Source organism: Schistocerca piceifrons, chromosome 5 (genome assembly GCF_021461385.2).
Source record: "Schistocerca piceifrons isolate TAMUIC-IGC-003096 chromosome 5, iqSchPice1.1, whole genome shotgun sequence".
Lineage (NCBI taxonomy): Eukaryota > Metazoa > Arthropoda > Insecta > Orthoptera > Acrididae > Schistocerca > Schistocerca piceifrons.
Window position 1 is genome coordinate 614,874,267 of NC_060142.1, and position 12,540 is coordinate 614,886,806.

The window sequence follows — 12,540 nt, forward strand, 5'->3', positions numbered from 1 at the left end:
TTAAGCAACGTGAAAAAGTCATACCTATAGGACAAATAACTGTTTTGAAATGACTCACCTAGTTTGAAATTTTCAAATGTTTTCGGTTGTAAGAAACATTCAGTCAGAGACAAGATGGTTGGAAAAGTAAAATTACTAAACGGTATTCTAACTTTCTAGTTATTTTCTGTTTGCCAATATTAAGTACTAGTGTTCATTAACAATACAAAATACTTTTTATAAGGACCTCGAAATGCCATGATGTTTCTGCCTCGTGTTGGATTTGAGTGATAAAAAGGCGCACGTAACTCAGCGTTTACGTAACGAAAATGTTGAACGAAAGTCAAAATGGAAAGAAACGGTTTTGAGAAAGACATCTGATGAATACACCAAAAAGAACCAATTCTGCAGTAACCTGTTTCTCGCTCTTGTGGTAGCAGACAACCCTTTTCAGAAATTTGGAAATCTTTCATCCAAAGGATTTCTTAAGAAGTAGTGCCATCGGTCTTCTCCTGCAGAGGCAACGTTGCGTAAAAATTATGTACATTCAATTTACGCTGATGTATTGCACCGACTTCGAGAAGGTATTGGGGAGACTTGCTTATGGATTGAAACTACTGGTAGTCTTGGCAGGTACCATGACAATCTGATTGTTGGCAAATTGGACCCAGATTGCCATCGAGGGCTTCTTTGATTTGTTCATAGCAACTCCCAAAGACTAACCAACAAGAGAAGAAACTGTACTCTTTGTCAAGAATGGGCTGAAGGTACTATATCCAAATGGTGTGAATGAAACCAAGGTATTCTGGTCTTCTGAGATGCTACTGAATGTATGGCTGCACCGTTTCAGTTGCTTCTAGTATTCCATCCTTTCATGCTGCATGTGCTTGTTTAGAACATGGTGTCAATCGCGTAACAGAGCAAATAACGATTTCCCTAAAAAAAGTAATTAACGTCTACGGCAAAGAAAGTTGCTACTAAGGCACCAGGGATTCAAAGACCAACTTCCACATATCCCCTTACCAAGTAAACCTGTTGTTACACGCTATGGGACGTCGTTAGCAGCAGTGGAATTCTACAGTAAGCATCTGCCAGAAGTCCTGAAGGTAACTGAGAATCCAACGGAAGATGCAGCTGCTGTCACTTCAGCAAAACAGTTGTTCAACAGTCCCTCAGTCCAAAGTGTCTTGGCTTATATTATGACCAATTGCATATTTATGGGACGAATTACTTCAGAATTACAAGCCTCAGGGATAACTACGTACGAGAATATTTCTTTACTGGAGGAAGTTAAAAAGAAATGTAATGAAGCGTTAGGTAAGTTTCGAGAAAATGTTCGAGGAAAACTGCAATAGTTTTGCAGAACACCGGCCTGAAGGACGGCTGAGCACCAACATACATACTTAGTGGAAATACCAGCTTTTCTTATTGTAGAGTTCCTTTATAATAAGTGCCGCCCTTTACTGTAGAATGCTTTTCAACATATAAATTAGTACTGAATGAGAAGTGCCATAGATTTACTCTCGAAAACTGTAAAGCCAACTACGGTCTAAATGCTTGAAACCATTAGTTTATTCGGTATTTATTAAATTACCTATTACAAGTCTTTCGTCATGTGGCTATATGTTATTTATAGTGTACCTTTATTGGAAAAACCAATAAAAGGTTTGGGATCAGTTTGAACATTAAGGTAGTACAATCTTTGCTTTGTTGTGCTACTGTGCTTATTTTAATTTTCGTTTTCTTGAATGAACATCAGTACTCTGATGTTTGAAAACAGTGTATTTTGATTTATGTATAATTTTTGTGCTGGCATTTAGGTCTGTATAAATTAATATAACCTACATAAGGCACTGAAAGGCCCCTGAAAGTCTCCTTTCACGACCTAAAAATCTGCGGTCCAGTTACTGCGTAGCCATTTATGTCACAATCACCTGCTTTTATTCTAATCCCCCAGCCTATCACTCTTACTCTCCCTTAAACCATTGAATCTGACATCATCTGCTTCTTGCGTATGACTCCATATTGTCGGGGTTGCAGTACTTCTTACCTGGACATAAATATCGATCTCTGACAAAGTTAACAGTCGTTTCTTTTACTAGAGACAGAATGAATCATTCGACAGCTCTCTGTCAATAGATGTTTAGTGGGGTGCCAGTTCTCCAAAAAGCGCGGAGAAGCACTTATACTTGCTTCGTTAGTCATCTACAAAATCATCAACACCACCTTAACAAAAAACTAACACTTAAAAGCAGAGAAAACAAACCACTACTGCAGTAAGGAACATGGTCTCATGCTTTACACAAGAAAGTTTGGGATACAGTTGAATGTCCGGGTGCTTTGTGTTAAATTTAGAGCCGCTAACAGCATTTATATACGACCAAAATTTTGCGGAAATTTATTTGACAATTTTCTGTACGGTGTCATTGAATACTAGCAAACACGTTTAATTCAAAATCTCTCTACGTATAACCCTATGCATCTTTTTACATCTACTGTGCAGTAATTTCTGTTTCTTTAGAGGTATATTTACAGTGACTTTATACCATGGAGGGCCTCTAGCAATCTAAACTGTTCCACTGGGTACATATCTATCTGGCGCTTAGTCAACTATTCTTTTAAACTTCAGCAATAGTTCCATAACGTGCAAGTACTGTGCTAAAAATTTAAAGTTCCTCATTGAGATACCACACTACTGCTTTTCATCTAGTTTATTACACACACACACACACACACACACACATATATATATATATATATATATATATACAGGGTTATTACAAATGATTGAAGCGATTTCACAGCTCTACAATAACTTTATTATTTGAGATATTTTCACAATGCTTTGCACACACATACAAAAATTTAAAAAGTTTTTTTAGGCATTCACACATGTTCGATATGTGCCCCTTTAGGGATTCGGCAGACATCAAGCCGATAATCAAGTTCCTCCCACACTCGGCGCAGCGTGTCCCCATCAATGAGTTCGAAAGCATCGTTGATGCGAGCTCGCAGTTCTGGCACGTTTCTTGGTAGAGGAGGTTTAAACACTGAATCTTTCACATAACGCCACAGAAAGAAATCACATGGGGTTAAGTCGGGAGAGCGTGGAGGCCATGACATGAATTGCTCATCATGATCTCCACCACGACCGATCCATCGGTTTTCCAATCTCCAGTTTAAGGAATGCCGAACATCATGATGGAAGTGCGGTGGAGCACCATCCAGTTGAAAGATGAAGTCGGCGCTGTCGGTCTCCAGTTGTGGCATGAGCCAATTTTCCAGCATGTCCAGATACACGTGTCCTGTAACGTTTTTTTCGCAGAAGATAAAGGGGCCGTAAACTTTAAACCGTGAGTTTGCACAAAACACGTTAACCTTTGGTGAATTGCGAATTTGCTGCACGAATGCGTGAGGATTCTCTACCACCCAGATTCGCACATTGTGTCTGTTCACTTCACCATTAAGAAAAAATGTTGCTTCATACTGAAAACAAGTTCCGCACTGAACGCATCCTCTTCCATGAGCTGTTGCAACCGCGCCGAAAATTCAAAGCGTTTGACTTTGTCATCGGGTGTCAGGGCTTGTAGCAATTGTAAACGGTAAGGCTTCTGCTTTAGCCTTTTCCGTAAGATTTTCCAAACCGTCGGCTGTGGTACGTTTAGCTCCCTGTTTGCTTTATTCGTCGACTTACGCGGGCTACGCGTGAAACTTGCTCGCACGCGTTCAACCGTTTCTTCGCTCACTGCAGGCCGACCCGTTGATATCCCCTTACAGAGGCATCCAGAAGCTTTAAACTGCGCATACCATCGCCGAATGGAGTTAGCAGTTGGTGGATCTTTGTTGAACTTCGTCCTGAAGTGTCGTTGCACTGTTATGACTATCTGATGTGAGTGCATTTCAAGCACGACATACGCTTTCTCGGCTCCTGTCGCCATTTTGTCTCACTGCGCTCTCGAGCGCTCTGGCGGCAGAAACCTGAAGAGCGGCTTCAGCCGAACAAAACTTTATGAGTTTTTCTACGTATCTGTAGTGTGTCGTGACCATATGTCAATGAATGGAGCTACAGTGAATTTATGAAATCGCTTCAATCATTTGTAATAGCCCTGTATATATATATATATATATATATATATATATATATATATATATATATATATATATATATATATATATATATATATTCACTGAAACCGGCTGAGATGTGGACATCCTCGAAGAGATCAGATCTAGTGGTTACCATTAGATCTAATATATCTCTGTCATGATTTGGATTCCAAACTATTTGTTCGAGTTAGTATTGATAGACGTCATTTAATAATGTTTCACAGGATTTCTTGTCACGACCATCACTAACAAAACTGCAATTTCCCCAACCGATAATTGGATGATTATAGTCTCCTTAGATGATTACGGCACGATTTGAGAACTTAAGTACAAGCGGACTGAGCTTTTCTCTGAAGTTTTCGATTTATCAGGAGGTGAGTTCGATCCTATAAGAGATTTACGCTCAACCCTGATAGGAAGTCTTGCAAAAACAGTCTTGCGCGCAGCTTCAGTTTCTATCTCAGTGGATTTAGGCGTTTCTTCTACTGCGGCAAATACATCTCCTCCATGCCCTTTAGCTTCCCCCTTCGGCATTCACTTAAATTGTCCGCCAAAACCTCACCATTATCGGTTTCTGTTTCTAACCATCGCTGGGTACCAAATATTATGTGAATTTCATTGCTTTTCAGGAGCGCTCCAGACTCTGGCACTTAGCTGTGAGTGCTTCGTCTGTTGCATTCTAAGTTTTTAATACTTCCGCCTCTGGAGAGCATTCCTTTGGATACGTCTGGGTATCCTACAGATGTCTTTATCAGGAATGAATGGAGAGTCGCCAAGTTTTATAATTCCTTGCGCGCACCCCAAATGCAGTTAGCTTCCTGGGCAGCGGCGTCTGAAGTGTGATACGCACCAAACCCATTTAACTCTACATTTCACAATCGTAACACCCAAGTCCAGAAAGTCGCAATCTATCTTGTTAACGAACATTCAGAGTCTCTCTGGTTCAACCCTTACATTCGACTCAGAATCACGGGACCGTGATGAGTTCAGGGGACAATGCAGCAAATTGAGAGATTTGTTGAAAAATATGTGTGCTAGGCTGGGCTTCTCAACCCTCTCCGTCACTCACTGGAATTATCAAGTATGATCTCAGAGCTCAGACAACAGGCATCGTTTGTTCCGTGCGTCATAATTTGCAGTTGGTTGCGCCTGTTACCTCAATGGATGCAGGAAAAACATCTTCAGCACGTTGAATGAATACTCCAGGCGTACGCTTTGACTGCTAACTGTGTTCCTTCCTGTCCCTTACTGCCATTTCTCTAAGGGGTACCATTATTCATAGTACGGGTATTACTGAACTGCCGACAACTATAATAGACCTTACTCTGTTGAATCTACCTCCTCTTGACACAGGACAGAGCAGATGAATTGACTACAACTGGCTTAATGTCAGTATCATTGAAGTGGGCGCTTTTCGAACTAGGTGGTTATAGGGATCGATATAACGCCCTTAGTTCTCCCTGGAGCCTGGCGACCCTGCACAGGGCGCCTGGACCTGCCATTCTAACGCTACTCACAGTCAAGTGGACGAGTGGCAACAGATTCTCTAGTTCCTGATTACGAGACAGGATCCACAGGAGTGGTCAGCAGTCAGGGCGAATTCCTGTTGCTGATGGTCTTCAACTGAATTACCTATTGTTCGGTAAAAGCAATCGCAGTGGAACTGAATTATGACTGGTGCAGTGTTTTACAGGACAGTGAACAAATAATTTTAAACTAAACCTGTTGATCATCTTTTAATCTACTGAACTAAAATATTACTAATTCCCTTCAAGAACTGAGGGAATTGGGGCAGAATGTCCGCAGCTCGTGGTCGTGTGGTAGCGTTCTCGCTTCCCGCGCCCGGGTTCCCGGGTTCGATTCCCGGCGGGGTCAGGGATTTTCTCTGCCTCGTGATGACTGGGTGTTGTGTGATGTCCTTAGGTTAGTTAGGTTTAAGTAGTTCTAAGTTCTAAGGGACTGATGACCATAGATGATAAGTCCCATAGTGCTCAGAGCAATTTGAACCATTTTCAACCAATTAGGACAGGAAAAGATACTTATATTAGGGCAACAAAAAACCTGCGAAGAAAACTACTAGTTTTTTAAAACTTTTTTCGATTTAAACTCATCTTGAAAGGGAAAAACTAGATGTAAAACGGTATATTGTATATAATACACTGCTGACTATTAAAATTGCTACACCAAGAAGAAATGCATATGATAAACGGGTATTCATGGAACATATATATTATAATAGAACTGACATGTGATTGCATAATCATGCAATTTGGGTGCATAGATCCTGAGAAATCAGTACCCAGAATAACCACTCTCGCCGTAATAATCGCCTTGATACGCCTGGGCATAGAGTCAAACATAGCTTTGAAGGCGTGTACAGTTACAGGTGCCTATGCAGCTTCAACACGATACCACAGTTCATCAAGAGTAGTGACTGGCGTATTGTGACGAGCCAGTTGTTCGGCCGCCATTGACCAGACGTTTCAGTTGGTGAGAGATCTGGAGAATGTGCTGGCCAGGGCAGCAATCGAACAGGCACTGTATCCAGAAAGGCCCCTACTGGACCTGAAACATGCGGTCGTGCATTATCCTGCTGAAATGTAGGGTTTCGCAGGGATCGAATGAAGGGTAGAGCCACGGGTCGTAACACCTCTGACAGGTAACGTCCACTGTTCAAAGTGCCGTCAATGCGAACAAGAGGTGACCGAGACATGTAACCAATGGCACCCCATACCATCACCCCGTGTGATACGCCAGTATGACGATGAAAAATACACGTTTCCAAAGTGCGTTCACCGCGATGTCACCAAATACGGATGCGACCATCATGAAGCTGTAAACAGAGCCAGGATTCATCTGAAAAAATGACGTTTTGCCATTTGTGCACCCAGGTTGGTCGTTGAATACACCATCGCAGGCGCTCCTGTCTGTGCTGCAGCGTCAAGAGTAACCGCAGCCATTGTCTCCGAGCTGATAGTCCATGCTGCTGAAAACGTCGTCGAACTGTTGGTGCAGATGGTTGTTGTCTGGCAAAGGTCCCCATCTGTTGACTCAGGGATCGAAACGTGGCTGCACGATCCGTTAGAGTCATGTGGATAAAATGCCAGTTATTTCGACTGCTAGTGATACGAGGCCGTTGGGATCCAGCACGGCGTTCCGTATTACCCTCCTCATCCCACCGATTCCACATTCTGCTAACAGTCATTGGATCTAGACCAACGCGAGCAGCAATTGTCGCTATACTATAAACCGCAATCGCGATAGCCTACAATCCGACCTTTATCAAAATCGGAAACGGTGTGGTACGCATTTCTTCCCCTTACACGAGATATCACAACAACGTTTCACCAGGCAACGCCGGTCAGCTGCTGTTTGTGTATGAGAAATCGGTGTGAAACTTTCTACATGTCAACACGTTGTAGGTGTCGCCACCGGAGCCAAGCTTTTGCGAATGCTCTGAAAAGCTAATCATTTGCATATCACAGCAACTTCTTCCTGTCGGTTAAATTTATCGTCTGTAGCACGTCATCTTCGTGGTGGAGCAATTTCAATGGTCAGTAGTGTACATACAGTAACTAAACTGCAATCGCCTATTTACTGCTAAATAGCTTCTGAACATGACAAGGTAACTTCCTAAAATTCTCATATAGTGTGGTTCTTGATGGCAAATTAGGTTACCTGAAGCCGAGCTGCTCTTGTCATACACAACAGTGACTGAAACAAGAATTATCCCAAGCCATTGCTTTAGATAGCAGCCAGATTACACTTAGCGTACTTCAGAATTTCTGCCCACTGGTAAATTTTTTGCAGCTGGTTGTCGGCCTTTTTCAACCTCCTCATTTATATGTAAATAAACTTGCTAACTGCACGGATATTTCTGTACTCAGCCGATTCGGTGGCGTCCTTAAGATGAACACTACAGCGTCAGTTTATCTCAGTCGCAATTTAAAAAATTCTGCAAAACCAGCGGAGTACGTCTTCTGCTTAAAGCTTCGTGTGAGTCGCTGTTATCTACTATTCGCTTCGTCATCGTCCTGACGGTGACCACAGCCAGCGATAGAGCGGCGAGTAAAATAGTGCAAGTCACTCTCGAGCAGCAGAGACTTATTTGGAACGTTTCCAACCGTTTTGATTCTCAAGGGAACTGTAAATGTACAGAAAATGTGTGAAACTCTATAGACAGTGTGGCTAACTCTATAGACATTGTGGCTATAGACTGAAAGTTAGGCGCCACGGCGGACGTACAAATGGTTCAAATGGCTCTGAGCAGTATGGGACTTAACATCTGAGGTCATCAGTCCCCTATAACTCAGAACTTCTTAAATCTAACTAACCTAAGGACATCACACACATCCATGCCCGAGGCAGGATTCGAACCTGCGACCGTGGCAGTAGCGCGGTCCCAGTCTGCAGCACCTAGATCGCTCGGCCACATCGGCCAGCCGGCGTACATGTGTGTGAGGGAACGTAATGTCGAGTAATGGAGTACTGAAGAATTTAATAATGTGAGAGAAGATACAAAGTTCAAATGGGAATAGTAGTGAAAGCATTAAGGAAGTTGCATTTCATGGGGCAAAGTTACTTTATCAAATACCTATAGTTGTAGTGTGCAGAGATTTTCTTCGAGGATGAGTCAAATGAAAATCTTAAATTTGTAATAACAAATAGAAGTTTCGCTCCGTTATCCTGTAAGTTGGTCAGCGTGCTACAATTAGCATACAGAATGCCCTGTAGGTGCCAGCATAATGCAGATGCACACATACCGTCGCAGTATCAGTATAAATATGGCCGCCCCACTTGCGACTTGTACCTGGGAAGAACAGCGTTCTGTTATCCAGTTTTTGCGTAGTGCAGCTGTGATACCTATGAAATTCATCGACGAATGAAGGTTCAGTACGGTGATGCGTGTTTGTCACAGCAGCAACTCTACGAATCGAGTGTGAAGTTCGCAAATGGTGTGACTTCAGTGGAAGATGCTCCTCGTCCATGTTAGGCTCCACAGAACATGGCAGCAGTTGAAGCCATAGTGAAGGAAAACCACCGAGTGACACTGAAAGACATTGGAACATGTTTACAGATAATTCATGGGTCAGCATACCACATTGAGCATGATGTGCTCCAGTTTCACAAAGTGTCTGCTAGATGGGTGCCACTGAAGCTGAGTCCTGAAATGAGAGAACGATGTGTAGATGCTTGGCATGTAAAGAGCTTCTTCGGCGCTTTGAACGAGATGGTGATGGCTTCCTTGCAATAATCTTTACTGGGGACGAAACCTGTGTTCATTTCCACCAACCGGAAACGAAGAGAACGAGCAAGGAATGGCGCCATTCCCCATCACAAAAACCAAAGAAGTTTCGAACAGAACTAACGGCAGGGAAGGTTATGCTGACACTCTTTTCGGACAAAAAAGGCGTCATTTTTTAGGATTACATGCCTAGAGGGACCACTGTCACCTGTGCATCATACACAGATCTCTTAAAAAATCATCTGCGGCCTGCAACCAAATCAAAGCGACGTGGACTGCTGTCAGCAGGTGTCCTTTTGCAACATGACAATGCAAGGTCCCACACTGCCCGCGCACCAGTTGCAACAATCACAGACCTGCATTTTGAGTATCTTCCTCATCCACCATACTCACCAGACCAAATGATTTCCATATGTTTGGACTACTCAAAGACGCAGTGGGAGGAAAGAAGCTCCGTTCTGATGAAGAGGTACGCCACACGGTGCGCGAGTGGTTGCACGGACTACCTAAGGAATTTTTTTCTGAAGGAATTTATGCACTTTGTAAGCGCTGGAGGACTTGCATTGAGCGTGGGGGAGATTATGTTGAAAAGTGATACAGTTTTGTACCGCTTCTGCACAATAAATAATATTTTGAAAATATTTAATGTTTTCATTTGACTCACCCCCGTACTTCTGTTATCGATCAATAAACCGAGCAAAGCTGTATTCAATTGCACGACTTCACATTTTAAGAGACTAAGCTAACTCCGTCCTAACAGGCCTCGGCACAACGTTTCAGACCGACCGCCGTGCCATCCTCAGGCGACACCTTCCCGGACAGAGGTGTGGAGGGGCACGTGTTCAGCACACGGCTCTCCCAGCCATTGACGGTTTTCGTAACCGGAGCCGCTAGTTCTCATTCAATTAGCTACTCATTTGACCTCACAATGGGTGAGGACTCTTTGCTTGCGAACTGTGCTTCGCTGACCCTGAAGGTCATGCTTTGAAGTGCTAGCCTAGCCCGAGAGTGCTAAATGTTGGTGATCTGCCGGGAACGTTCTTTATCAATGTGCCAAGGTCGTTGGCATTTAAGAGGCTAGCATATGACGTAATCAAACGAAGGAGACTTTTAAGGGTAATAGGCACCGGTAGTGAGGATAATCTGTGGTAGTCAGTAACGCTTCTTATTAGGTAAAAAACTTTCTATAGGTAAGATAGCATAAATGTTTCCTTATTGTCGACATCTGGTTTTGACAAATTTTGCTGTCGACTTCTGGATTTAACAACTTATTTTACCAGTAAAACATTTCGTTCCTTCTCATTTCTCAATATGAGACTTTTCAGCTTACTTATTAATCTTCTTCACTATCATTTCCATTGAATTAGTAGTGTCACGACTAATGGCCTCCACTCAACACAATATCCTTTCCTCAGCAGTTAATGCAAATTACAAAGGTTTGTTGTTCGTTACACCGACTATCCACCCGTTTCTAGATTTTCAATGGTCTTCTGTTACATACAGTTTTCTCGTATAACTCTTGTTCATTTAATGACTATTTAATAGCGTGTCCAGTCTATTGTAGGATCCCGCTGTTAATAAACGTTGCCTTGTGGGATCGCCACGGCAGCTTTACATTTTGAAGAACTTTCCTGTCCCTAGATCCTCAGCATTTTGTCGGTCTGCAAATTTTTGTAAGGACGTATCTCTCAAAAGTACGGATATGTTTCACGTCTCGCTTGTTTGTGCTCCGAAGCTAACATAACGTACATGACGAAGCAGAGGGAGTATAAGGCTAATGTAGTGTCTTGTTGGAGATACCCGTTCCGAAAGCTCAGTATTTTGTCAGAAGCGTAGATGCATCTATCATCAGCCTGCAGTCTGGCTTAAGTATTTATTTCACTAAATGTGAGCGCTGGCTTCCGCGCGGCAGTTGTCACAGTCAAGTGAATTCTTCTGCGTACGTGACTCTATTGTCAGTGTGCAAAATTCTTCGATGTTTCGGACACTATTGCAAATGGCCTTTCTCAGGCTGTTTTGGAAGAATTTGTTAACTATGTTATACTAGTTGTCAGATAACCACTGAAAGCAATGAAAAAAGTATTCGGTAATAGAGCAAAAATGTAGTCGTCAAAGTAAGATTAAGGTTCACAGATGTCTTAGGCCTAGTGCGTAGGAAAATTTCACATTAAGGATATCATGAATTGAGACAACAGAGCAAGTAGTTGCAGAGAATAAAGTAAAAGTTAAACATCATAATTAATTAATCAAGGCTGTGTAACAGTTACGTTATATAAGAATCAGGATACCCCATGGGAATTCATACCAGCTAAAATAATTTCAACGGAAGAACTATTCTAGTAAACTGGTGAAGGAGTTAAGGTGAATTTTTGTGAGACTGTACACCATAATCTCCGTACTGTAGCGAAGAATGTGTACTTGCAATGGATGAAAGAATGTGTACTAACAAGTGATGGATTTCACTGCTTCCTTAAACAACTATCGAAATACCACAATTTCAACCTTCTGAACCCGTAAAGTCGAAGAAAGTAACAGTAATCTACCATGAAATACTTCTTACAATGCGTGTGTTTATTACTAAGCAATAACGCCGTTTTTCTGAAAACGATATCTCAACTGTAAATACCACTGTAAATTGTTGCCGGCATATTCATTTTGATTACAGTATGTCAGTAGACAATATTTCTCGTGCTTTAGAACAATGACACGCGTTTTATCCTATCTGGACGATGCATTCCTGCATGATCACAGTGTCTATGACAGTCACTAGTTAATGGATCTGTTGGGATATAAATTGTGTAGGTGTGTTATTGTCCGTTCATCAGATCATCAGCTGAGTAGAACGATGTTACACTCATCTACATTACAAACAGTTGCTTTATCGTCAACAAGCATACCCCTTCATGTGTCAGTGCAGGATGTAGCTATCACATGCAGAATTTAAACAGTACATGTCATCGATCACAAACGGAAAGCAGTTCTGTGCTACTAGCAATCATATCCCGACGGGAAACACTGATTCTACGTCTGTCGATTTACGGTCAGCTGCTGACGATCGTGCTAAATATTCACGTGTGGTCTATACGATTTTACCGGATAACTTATCATCGGATGATGCGTTCTGTTGCCAGACTCACTGCATGAATTATAGATACTGTGGTTGTTAGAAACCTAAGACTATTGTTCGTCACATGAGAAAAATTGAAAGG

At 42.2% G+C, this 12,540-nt stretch overlaps 1 protein-coding gene across 1 annotated transcript in view; it reads left to right on the forward strand.

The window, feature by feature from the left end:
- Nucleotides 1–12,540, forward strand: part of LOC124799165 (immunoglobulin superfamily member 10-like) — a 412,304-nt gene that overhangs the window by 70,600 nt on the left and 329,164 nt on the right. The gene's annotated exons all lie outside the window — the stretch shown is intronic.